Source organism: Cupressus sempervirens, chromosome 7 (assembly GCF_028749045.1).
Source record: "Cupressus sempervirens isolate cs-2001-9-10 chromosome 7, ASM2874904v1, whole genome shotgun sequence".
NCBI classification, from domain to species: domain Eukaryota; kingdom Viridiplantae; phylum Streptophyta; class Pinopsida; order Cupressales; family Cupressaceae; genus Cupressus; species Cupressus sempervirens.
The window spans coordinates 792094666-792107852 of record NC_143124.1 but is presented as its reverse complement, the minus strand read 5'-3'; the positions used below and the strand labels follow the sequence as shown (position 1 = coordinate 792107852).

Genomic DNA, 13187 nt, shown 5'->3' with positions numbered 1-13187 from the left:
GCATTTCCCAGCCTTTGTGAGCCATCTATCCTTCCAAGAACATAGCTTAGAGTCCAATTTTTTTAGGGTGTTTTCCCAAACCTTTCTTGATTTTAAACCTTTCTCTAGAGCTAAACCCAGATATTTGCAAGGAAAGGATCCTTTCTTAAAACCCATAATCCTACAAATTTATTGTTCCATTTCTGGCTTAGTGTTTATGAAGAAAAGTTTAGACTTAAGATCATTAACCATTTTCCCTAAGGCTTTCGTATATGAATTTATAATGTTTTTGAGAGAGAGAACTTCTGAGACCATACTCTTCTCGAGAAGAATAGTGTCATCAACAAACTACTGGTGGGTTATATTAGGCAAATTTTTAGTGACAGTAATGTACGAAATTCTCTGATTATTATATGCATCTATCACAGCTCTCCCAAAGGCTTCTGCCATGATGATGAAAAGAGAAGGGGATAAAGGGTCCCCCTACCAGATGCCCCTCAATATATAAAAAAATCCTTCTGGTGTACCATTGATGAGAACGGAGATTTTAGGTATTGAGATAAATTTGAAAATTAGATTAATCCATTGATGAGAGAATCCAAAAGCTTCTAGCATCTTGCATAGAAACCTCCAATCAACCATATCATATGCTTTTTGGATATCCAATTTCATGAGCATATAGGCTTCCTTATTAAGACAAGTAGAGTGAATAGTCTCTTGAATGGTAATGATGCCATCAAGAATGGATCTGCCTAACATGAAGCCAATATTTTCCCTAGAGATGATCTTGGGGAGGATCTCTTTCAACCTGTTAGCTAGAACTTTGGAGAATATTTTATAAACTGTATTGCATAAGGCTATTGGTCTATAATCTCTTGGCGATTCAGGATCAAACTTCTTTGGAATTAATGTGATAAAGGAGTGGTTTATTTCAGCAAGAAGAGAGCCTCCATTTCTGGAGGCTTCGATAGCTTTCCAAAGGTCAATACCTATAATGTCCTAGCACTTTTGGAAGAAGAAAGCCTAGAATCCATTGGGTCCCAAAGATTTATCCGAATTCATGTTGAAGACCACTTTCTTAACTTCTTCTAAAGTGATGGGTCTGGTTAGGAGTTTGTTATCTTCTTGAGTAACAACTTTAGGGATAGCTTCCAGAAGACTGGATTGCGTGGTATAATTTGAGCCTTTCTGGTTATTCAAAATATCTTGAAAATATTTAACAAAGGTGTCTGTCGTTTCTCCTAGTTTTTTAGTAAAATTACCTTGCTAGTTTTTTATGCGTGATTTTGTTATTAGCTCTGTTATATAGGGTGGAATTGTGAAAAAAAATTGTATTACGATCACCTTTTGCCAACCATCTTTCTCTCAATTTCTATCTCCAAAAAATTTCTTCTTTGGAGAGTATAGTTTCGTGCTTAGCTAGCAATTCCTTTTCGAGATTATAGCTTATGTTATACATACCCTTGCAGATAACTTCAGAGTTTAATCCTTTAAGTTGGTTTTCTATGTCCAACTTTTCTTTGAAGATGTTGTTAAATTGCTTTCTATTCCACCTAAGGATACGTTCCTTAAGCATTTTTAATTTATTAATGAAGACAAACATTTTGGACCCTTTGCAGCTGTCTTGAGCCCACCAAAGTTTGATGTTATTAAGAAAGTTTGGGTCAAGGAACCACATCTTCTCACACTTGAAAGGGTTTCTAGCTAGTTTGAGGGGCTTAATGAATTTGAATCTGATAGGGAAGTGATCAAACCTAGCTATGGGCAAAATAGAAGACTAAATATTTAGGTTGTTGATAATTCACCTTTTATCATAAATCTATCTAGTTTTTCTGTGATGTGAGCAAAGTCCTTTCTCCTATTGGTCCACGTATAGGTACCATTATTAGTAGGAGTATCAATTAAATTATGCAAAGCACACCATTCTTTAAAGTCTCTAGATGCTTGTGATAACACCTGAGTGGCTCCTACCTTCTCATTAATATCTAAGATAGTGTTAAAGTCACCTCCTAATAAACAAAATTCGTTTTCTAGACTATCCAAAAAATGAACAATTTCATTCTAGACTACTTTTTTATCAATATTATTAACTGGACCATACACATTTATGACTGTAAAGTTAAGATCTGATTTTAAACTTTGAACCTTACCACTAATCTAGTTGTTTGAACTATTGAGAATTCTAATATTGAACTTCCTTGGGTCCCAAAGGATACCCAAACCCCCAGATGCCCCTGAGGATTCCTGAAATGCAGAACACCATACTCCAAGAATCCTACTAAATTTATCTATTTCTAATGAATTTAATTTAGATTCTTGAATTAGAATAACATCAAAATTAAAAGTACCTGATCGAGAAGGTACTTCCCCTTCCCATCGTAAAAAATTTGATCTATCTTCTGCTGATCCTTGCTAAGACCCTTTGATTCTCTAAGTTTCTTTAGAGACTTCCTACCTCTTTTACCTTTTGTCTTGCCGTAACATGGGGACTTAGGCCCTTCTTGAGACATGTAGATACCTAGCTACTCCATATTGACTTCTGTTGTCTGAACTATGTCAATTTTTCTTGATAGAGACTATTCCTGATTCTCTGAGTCAATTTCTGAAATAATCTAATTAGCAAGATCAGATTTTTTGGTGAAAGCTGATGCCAAGTCTTCCATTTGAATGTTAAATATATCTCTTCTAAGATCTTCACATGAATAGTTCTCCCCTCCTAATTGGATGATCTTCTAAACAAGTTCCTCCTTCTGGGTTACAGAGGTCTTTTCAATATTGTCTGGACTGAATACTTGGACCAACTCCTCAGTAAGCCATTCAATCTTTACTCTTTCAATCTCTATCATATCTATTTCAGAAATTGAAGGATCTATGTAGCATTCCTTACAAAAATTCTTGAAGCTCTTTAACTAGTAGATTAGCTGTTTGTGTATTGTCTTTGTCTACCTGCTGGCTCCTACTACTAGGAGTAAAAGGTGAACTACTGGTGCCAGTTGGAGTCTGCCAAAATTTACAGAGTTTGACAAGGGACTTCACCATATTGTCTTTCCCCAGAGGCAGAATTGAAGGTGAAGAGCTTGGGTCCTTTTGATGTTCTTTTTCACTGCTTGCCCTACATGAAGTGAACAACATGAGGTTTTCAAGCTCCTCTAAATGTCTAACTTGATTATCCTTTGAGCGTCATGCTCGTTGGGGGTTAGTGAATTCTTCCATGAGAATATCTTCACTTGTTGGATGTTTAGAGCTTTTTGGGCCCTTCTCATACAGAGTCTCTACTGCTCCCTTTCTAAATATCTCCATATTTCGGACCATATCTCCTATTTGAGTTATGTTAGAGGGGGCAGCTATTATACCTCCCTTGGTATAACTTGTTGTCTCATTCTGCTTCATCTGTGGTAGGAGACCCTCAGTGGTATCTATTTCAAGATCAATTATTAAATGGTTCTCCATATCCTCATTAACCTTTTCTTTACTCTCCATATCAAGTTTAATTTGAACAGCTTCTAATATATTCACTTGCTCTGCACCTTTGTTTACATGATCTAGTGTCAGAGAGGAAAGTGTCTCTAAGCCTTCGATTACTCTATCTCGATCTGTTTGATTCTGCTACATAGTACCACCAAATCCATTTTTTCTTGTGTCCTTGCTAGCCTTATCTACTTCCTTTCCCTTCTTTCCCCTATATTTTTTATGGATCATGCCACTCTCATCTAACTTTTTTTTACCTTTGGAATCCGTTACTGATACTAATTTAAGCCTTCCTTCATCAATTAAACATTCTTTTGACCTTTTACTAATTATATCTTCGATACGGAGCAGCTCATGATTTCCCTGATTCATAGTTGGGGATCTCTACCCTTTGTAATCCTAAATCCTTCTATTTTTCATTATTCTCATCCAAGAAAATTTACTTCTGAAATCAGAAGTGAGAGGAAGGATCTTGGGTCTAATTTTGTGAAGGTCATCAAATTTTAAGATATCAACAATTTTCCCTTTATAGATATGGAAGTTAATATCATATGATGCCTTATTAGTGATAATTTTCTTTTGGAATTCTGCAGGATGATTAATATTAGTATTAATGAGCACTTTAACACTATTACAACTATAGAAAGAAGCATCAATGCCTCTGACTTCACCAACAGCAGATCCTATGGTATTAACAATAATGTCTACTTGACACAACTCTAGAGGAAGAGAAGGCATAATGAACCATGAGGGAATCACGCAATCTACCTTTTCTACATGAAATTCATGTGACCATTCTATGAATTTGACACAGTGACCTTTAAAAAAGCATTCAGAGACTGAAATCAACTCTTTTTTGATAGACTCTTCTTCACATTTTAAAAACAAAATACTATCTGAATAATGGAAAATACTTACCTGGTCCTCGCAATTTTCCTCCAACCAGATAGATAAAAGAGGGAGATCTTTCATGGGACCATTCCAAATTGCAAAAACTCCTCCCTTAAGAAATTCACACCAGGTGTCCTCAACTGGTGTATTTGAAACCTTAATAGGCTTAGCAAAAAATTTAAGTGTAGACAAGCCAATGGAAATTTTAGGGTTCAATAGCGGAGAGTTGTTAGTTTTTTGGTGATGCAGGGGAATATAGGACGACGGAGGATTTGGTTTAGATGAAGACCTACCTAAATGAGGCATTGTCGGGGGAGAATTGCATACTAGGAAGGACGATAGCTTATAGAAATCTAGATTCGCATATTTAGTAAGATTAAAAATCCGAATTTGATTATCTAGGTACTCGATTATGAAAAAAGGGTGATGAGAGGGGATTTCAGTTACACCTATGAATGTGGGAGGGGCTTCCGAAATGGCTTCCCTTCCAATATTTCCATTCTGATGGAGTTTATGCCCTCCAATCCATTGCTGACTGAAAGACTCTCGTACGAATTCTTCAAATACCGTGAATCTATTGGCTGTCGTAACTGCGAATCTAGCATCGTATTTTCCTAGAGAATTCCTATGGAACTGCCTTTGATCTGTAAAAGAGTATCTTTGGCTTCCATAATCGCATGAATTCCTAGGAAACCTCTTCTTTTTTCTTTGCAGATGTTTTTGGCTTAGATTTTTTGTGGGTTTGTGAAAGTTCGACATGTTCGCATTATAAGCAGAGTAGAGCATTAAACAAAAAATAAATTTTGAACATCATATTGTGGAAGACTTAATTTAACAATAGACCATATGAACAATTTTTATGAATTCTAAAACTCTTAAGAAGTCTTTTAAATTATTGAAATTATAATAATAATAGATTTTACCCCATGTCCCCTACCAAAAGTTAAATTTTGATGGTGCATCGCATGGCAACCAAGGAGTGTCAAGTGCAGCATTTGCAATTAGGGATCATAATGGCTCCCTAATTCAAGTTTTTGCAATTCCTCTTCATCCCACGAAGAACAATACAACAAAATCACTTGCCCTGTTATATGGTCTTCAAGCAATTTTATCCCATGGCATAATGAAGGTAGTCATTGAAGAAGATTTAACAATCATCATCCAAGAAACGAAGGCTAGGAAATCCACAAACTACATTGTGATACAGGTGTGGAAGATATTACCAAAATTTGAAAATACTTAAATTGTCCACACATATTGTGAGGACAACTCACTAGCCAATGTGTTTGCCAACCTGGCATGTGACAAGATCAATTTAGTAGTCAACAACATGTTGCCAGCCTTGGAGGATTTTCAAATCATAAAAAATACATTGGCCAAAGATCATGCCAACTCTCAGAAATGTGTAGATTTCTTTGTGTGTTTTTTTTAGTTATGTTCTTTGTTATTCTCCTCTATCTTTTTGGCAGAATTTGTAAACTTTTAACCTATTTTAATATATATAGACTTGCGTCTTTTATTTTAAAATAATAATAATGGATTTTATGTGTCTTTTAAAATACTAAGATATACATTAACCATTTACGCCAAATCTCCTCTTCCATTTGATACAAAAATTCTTGATAGGCCAAGTGAACATCACATCTAATCTCTGGGTGAGACAATAATGTCTAATATTTTTTATTTACTTTGAGTTAGTCTCCGTAATTCATAGTAGACTTGAATTTCTTCCTTGATCTTGTTTTTTGTAGATTTTCCCGTCTATCGGCTTTGACCATAGATAATCCCCTGTGAATTATATTCATTGTTGTGTGAGCTTATCAGCTAAATGCTTTGCTTTTAGTGTAGAAAGAAACTGAGAAATAGTAGTTGGTGGATAGATATCTCACATGCCTAACTTACCCAAAAACTTTGAGAACACTCGACTTGAAACTACTTTGGTAAGAATATTGACCAGTTGATCTTCTGATCGAATCTTAAGCAGCTCCACAATCTTCTCATCCAACTTGTCCTTAATAAAGAATCCATCTACCTCCACATGCTTTGCACGATCATGTTGAACCAGATTATGAGCAATATCACATGCTACTTTATTGTCACAATATAGTTGAATTGGCCACCTAGGTGGACAATCCAAATCTCTTAGAAGTCTTGGCCACAATGCTTCACATACTCAAAGTGCCATACCTTTAAATTCTACCTCCACACTTGATCTTGCAACAACATTCTATTTTTTGCTTCTCCATGTAATGAGATTACCTCCTACAAAGGTGAAATAACCTGAAGTAGAACACTTGTCATCTATTGCTCTAGCCCAGTCAGCATCAGTATATGCATCCGCACTTTGATAGTCCTCATTTTCAATGAATAAAATTCCTACATAACTGCATTCATATGTTGCTCTCCAAGATTATGCATAAATTGGCTAATAATACTTAATGCATAAGCAAGGTCTAGCCTTGTGTGTGCTAAGTACATCAATCTTCCTACAAGTCTCTGGAATCTGCCTTTATCAACTAGTACCTGATTAGACTCAATACATGACTTCAATCCTTCTTCCACGTGTCTATCAGTAGGTTGACATGTTGACATACTGGTTTCCTATAACAAGTATAAGGCACACTTTCTTTGAGACAGAAAGATCCCTTTATCAGATCGAGACACTTCGATCCCAAGAAAGTATTTCAAGGGATCAAGGTCTTTCATTTCGAATTCTTTGAACAAGTAATCTTGTAGAGCCCTCCTTTCTTCAAGATCATTTCCTATAGCTATCATGTCATCCACATACACAATAAGTGTAGTGATCTTACCCTGTTGATTCTTTATGAATAAAGTATGGTCTGAATTGCTATAACAATAACCAAAGGCTTTCATTAACTTTGTGAATCTTCTAAACCATGCCTTCAGAGATTGTTTCAACCCATATAGTGACTTCTTTAATCTGCACACCTTCAAACTATGTATTTCTAGTATCATGTAGCCAGGTGGGAGTTCCATGTAGACTTCTTCAGACAACTCTCCATGTAGAAATGTGTTCTTCACATCAAACTGTTGCAATGGCCAACCCAAGTTCATAGTTAGAGACAACAAGACTCGTACTGTATTAATTTTAGCTACAGGTGCAAATGTCTCTGTATAATCAATCCCATAGGTTTGGGTGTACCCTTTTGCTACCAGTCTCACCTTAAAGCATTCAATTGTACCATTTGCTTTGTACTTAACAGTATAAACCCACCGACATCCAACCGATTTCTTTCCTGGTGGATGGTCAACAAGTCCCTAGGTATTATTTTCTTGTAATGATTTCATCTCCTCATTCATAGTGGCTTTCCACCTTGGATCAGCTAAGGCTTCCTTCACATTGTTAGGAATAGATACAATAGATAATTGATTTACAAATGATTGATTTGATTCTGACAAACACTGGTTAGACACATAATGACTCATAGGATATTTAACTTTACTAGAAAGTTTGGGTTCATATGTGGATTTAGAAATACCTCTGGTGAGATGCTGAGGTAGTTTTTTTCTAGATGGTTCCGAAACATCTTTGGTAAGCAATTGGTGTGGTGTGAGGGACTCGGACGGAGGTGGGCCCATAGCTTCAGTTTCTGGGTGTTCATCACTACTTTGATCCAAAGTTTCACCTACTTCTTAATTAACAATTTCAGAGAGCTCCCCTTCTTCAGAGACATCAAGCTACCCACATCTTTAGGGATGTGAACATCCACATCTTCAAAGATGTCCAAGCTAACCTACATCTTCAGAGATGTGAACATCCACATTGTTAAAGATGTAATCATCATAGTCTAGAGTCTAAATTTCCTTTTGGTGCTCCCACTAAATTTTAGGCTTAGAGAAAAAATACATCAAGTCTTCATGAAAAGCTACATCCAATGTGATAAACATTTGTTGGGTTGGAGGATGATAGCATTAGTAACCCTTTTGATAAGCAACATATCCTAGAAAGAAACATCGCAATGCTCAAGGAGATAACTTGTTGCGCTAATGCTTATGGAGGTGCACGAAAGCTACACAATCGAAGATGTGAGGCGGTAAATTTGGGGCAGCTAGAGCAATAACCGCCTCAGCGAGAGCTTGGGATGGTGTCTTGAAATCAATAGTGCTAGAGGGTATCCGGTTGATCAAATATGCTAGAGAGATAAGTGCTTCACCCCAATAGGATAATGGCATATGGGCTTCTATAAGAGAAGCATGCACAACCTCCAACAAGTGACAGTTTTTTCTCTCAGCTACCCCATTCTGCTGAGGTTTATTGGAACAAGTAGTTTGATGAATAGTTTCATGTGCTTCCAGATACTGCTGAAGTTCAGAACTCAAATATTCGCCTCCATTGCCACGATGAAGAACTTGAACTTGTGCATTGTACTGAGTACGAATCATGTTATAAATTTTTTGAAATAACAAGTTCACATCACTTTTAGACTTCATTAATCATACCCAAGTCATCCTAGTACAATCATCAATAAAAGTAACAAACCAATGTGACCCACCCAAGGTAGTGACTTTGGACAGACCCCAAATATCAGAATGTATGATCATAAATGGAACTGGACTTTTATTCAAAGTTAATGGAAAAGAAGCACGATGGCTTCTTGCCGACTCGCAAACTTCACATTGAAAGCTAGAAACATCAAATTTTGCAAATAAATTAGGAAATAATTTCTTCAGGTAACCAAAGGAAGCATGTCCCAGACATCGATGCCATAACTAGATTTTAGATTTCTACTTGTCCCCCTCAGAGCCATCCATCACTAGAGCTTGACGTAGCTTGTGTGAACTCTTTGACACCAAGTCCAAGTAATATAGCTTCCCTCGCTTAACACCAGAACCAATCATTTTCCTCGTTTGGATGTCCTTGAACACATAGAAATCAAGCCAAAAAATTACAACATAAAGTAAAGTAGTGGTGATTTGGGAAACTAACAACAAATTGTAATCCAAAGATGGAACCACTAAAACAAAATCTAGATTCAAAGTATCAGTGAGAGGTAAGGATCCTTCTCCAATAACTGGGGCTAGAGAGCCATTTGTAGTGGAAATAAATTTTTGTGAGGACAGTTTAAGGGATGAGACATATCTAGAATCAAACGTCATATGATCCGTAGCACCGAAATCAATTATCCATGCACTATTAGAAACAAGTGTAGATATATTTAAAGACTTACCACCATTACCTGCCACTGTTGCTAATGCTGAGATTTGTCTAGCAACATTATCCTCTGTCTTTGTTTCAACAAACGATGCACTAGAGGTCTTCTTGGAATTCTTCTTCCATGAATCGTGGCTACGATCTTACCATTCTAGGTACCCAACAAGTTCAAAACAGTGACTTTTGGTATGACTGATTTGATTGTAATGGGTGCATTTATGGGTGCATTTATCAGCACCATTAGTGATCTTAGGCAAGTTTTGAGGAGGCCCATTCTAATTAGATCAGTTTTGAGTCATCGTGGCTGAAGCTTCTGTCTTTTCTGGTTCTCCAATCATTGTTGTGTGTCGAATAGATTCACGGCTGACCAATGCATGACATGCTTCTAATTCGGGAATAGGATCCTTTCTTAAAATTTCACCACGAACTTGTTCGAAGTCACCATCTAATCCAGCAAGAAAAATATGCACCCTTTGTTGCTAAACTAATTTTCGGTAAGATTCAACATCATTCTCACTTTCCATGATCACATTATCACGATGATCCAACCCACCAAAAATCTTAGTTAATTCTTCATAATACACAGAGAGTGTTCTGCCATTTTGTTTGGCAGAGAAAGCCCTCTGATTCAAGACAAACACCTGCAATTCATCTGCTCCATCATAAAAAGCCTTAGAAAGAGCTTTCCAAATATCTCGAGCAATGAGTAAGCGAATGTATCGCTTCATAATTTATGGAGACACAGATATCAACAGCCATCTTTTGACCTTTTGATTGTCTGCATACCACTTCTCATATCCATCATCTCTCTTTGTAGGTGGCTATGAGTTACCGCGAATGAAAGAGAGTTTCTCCTTCTTAGCAATATGCATCTTCATGATTTGAGACCACAAATCATAGTTTGTTTCATCAAGTGTAATCCCTGCCTTGAACAATGAACCTTCGGATTGAATAATAATGGGAGCAGATTTGCTCTCAAATACTTCTGAATCTAAATTGGCCATGGTTCAATGAAAGGATACAAATGATTCAAGTTTCAAAGCTCTGATACCAACTTGAAAATCAAAAATCAAGAAGAATTTTTTCATTCATGTATTTACATAAAACTGTACAACTACATATATATAGCTGTGTGCCAAATACATAAAGCTACAGAAAAGGAAACAACTACGAGAAAAAAAGAAAGAATCAATTTAAGAAAGAATAGTTTAGGAAAGTGCCAAATACATAAAGCTACAAAAAAGGAAACAACTACGAAAAAAAAGGAAAGAATCAATTTAGAAAAGAATAGTTTAGGAAAGAACCAGTTCAAAGAACCAGTTTAATATTAGAAACAATCCAATATTGTAGCATGTGTGTGCTGCGTGCATTCCTTGCGGCACGGGCCAGACAAGTTTCTTCTTTAACAAATTCGATGCGTCCACCCTCCATGAGGTCGAATATTCTTCGATCCGTTCTGGTGCCATCTGCATCCCCGATAACACCCTGTGCGGATGAAAGATCCCATCTCCACAAATACGAGCTCATCCTTCAACACAACCTTCGTTTTCGCCATTCGTCCTTATTCTTCCGATAATGTGTTCCTCTACGGGCAAGGGATGGCCTTTCTCATAACGCCCAGCATGTCCCCGGTCGGAGCATTACCAGTTGCATACCTCGGCTTGTTGAACGCTTCAAACGTCGGAAGCCCTTCCAATCATCTCTTTGTCGTCGAGTTCGACACAGTCGCCAACCTAGAATTCCAAGACATCGACGACAATCACGTCAGTATGGATCTCAACGACCTCAAGTCTGCGAAGTCTGAATCTGCGGGGTACTGGATTGGCAACCAATTTAAGGAAATAGATGTCAACAGTGGGCAAAATATTCAGGCTTGGATCGATTATGATCATACCCAACAGCAATTGAATGTTACAATGGTAAGAGCTGGTTTACCTCGATCCCAAAAGCCTCTTATATCTCTCAACAATATGACCCTATCCAACATTTTCGAAGACGAGATGTATGTTGGTTTCTCTGCATCAACAGGAATCTACACAGAAGATCACTGTATCCTGGCTTGGAGCTTCAGCACAAATGGGTCCGCGCCTGAACTGGATGTATCTCAGCTTCCATCCTTTATTAAGGGCAAGAAATCCAAATCTTGGCTTATACCCGGCATTATTCCAGCTCTAGTACTGGTGGTGGTGTTTGTAGTTGCAGCAGCGGTTTGTAGATGGAAGAGAAATAAGTACAGAAATGTTAAAGAAGAGTGGGAGATGGAATATTGGCCTCACAGTTTCGACTGCAAAGACTTACATGCTGCGACAAAGGGCTTCCGAGATGATCAAGTTCTGGGCAGTGGAGGTTTTGGACGGGTGTACAAAGGAGTCCTCCTTGCAAATGGCCAGGAAGTTGCTGTAAAATCCATCTTTAGAGAGACCACTGAAGGCCTCAGGGAATTCATAGCAGAGCTTTCGACTCTGGGACGCTTACAGCACCGGAATCTTGTTCAAGTCAGAGGGTATTGCAGGAAAGGAGCAAAGTTATTCATTGTGTATGACTTCATGCTTAATGGGAGCCTAGAAAATATGGCATTTAAAAAGACGAACAACCTGATTACATGGGCTCAGAGGTACATAATTCTGAGGGACGTGGGGACAGGATTGGAGTATCTTCATGAAGGGTTGTGCACAGAGACATCAAGTCCAGTAATGTTTTGTTCGATTCTTAATTTAATGCAAATCTGGGGGACCTTGGGCTTGCTCGTCTGTACGAGCATTCAGAGAACCCACAAACTACTAAGGTGATGGGTACGCTTGCGTACATTGCACCAGAACTTGTACACACAGGGAAGGCCACTCCGAGCACAGACGTGTTCAGCTTTGGTATCTTAATGTTGGAAGTTGCTTGTGGGAGAAGGCCAGTGGATCCTTCTCTCGACGGTTCAGATATAGTAATGGTGGACTGGGTGAGAGAGCTGTATGCGGAAGGGAAGCTCGTGGATGCGGCTGATTCCAAAGTCGGTGGTGAATATGTTGGAGCTGAGATGGAGAAGGTGCTCAAATTGGGACTTTTGTGCTGCAATCCTCAGCCAGAGGCGAGACCGCCAATCAGACAGGTATTGCAGATAATTGAAGGGGAAGCGTCTGTTTCCACTTTAGAGACATATGAGAGGAGTGGAGGAAACATAAGTTCAACTCCAGACATTAAGGAATCCTTTGCCTCTACCTCCAACTCTATGGAGGGACGGTAGTGGGGAGTCCCAACACAACCAGTAGTTGTTTGGCAGAGGAATTCTTCTGAAAATTTAAATCGAAACCTCTCAAAAGGGGATGGGTACTTCTGCTGTGTGGAGTTGTTAATCAGAGTATCCCGTATTAGCACAGGTGCATTTTTCCTTGTTTTTGAAATGGTGCGGAATGTTCAATTATAGATATGCAAGAACAAGGTATGGGTTAAAAGAGTCTGCATTTTCCCTTGGTTTTGAGACTGATGCAATACTTGCAGATCTCTCAAACACAGAAAATCCAGAGACATAATTCAATTTGTCCACAATAAGAAACTCTTCAATTCAATTAAGAAGAGAATTTTCAATTTTAGCATGTAATACTGGGCAAAAATTCATTGATATGGACTGTAAAAATCTGATATCAATATATATATTGTTTTATAATTTCAAACTACTGCTAGTAGC

General features: G+C 37.8%; 1 pseudogene; it reads left to right on the top strand.

The window, feature by feature from the left end:
• Positions 1 to 12954, top strand: part of LOC149549725 (L-type lectin-domain containing receptor kinase SIT2-like) — a 100814-nt pseudogene extending 87860 nt beyond the window's left edge.
• The last annotated feature ends 233 nt before the right edge of the window (positions 12955 to 13187 follow it).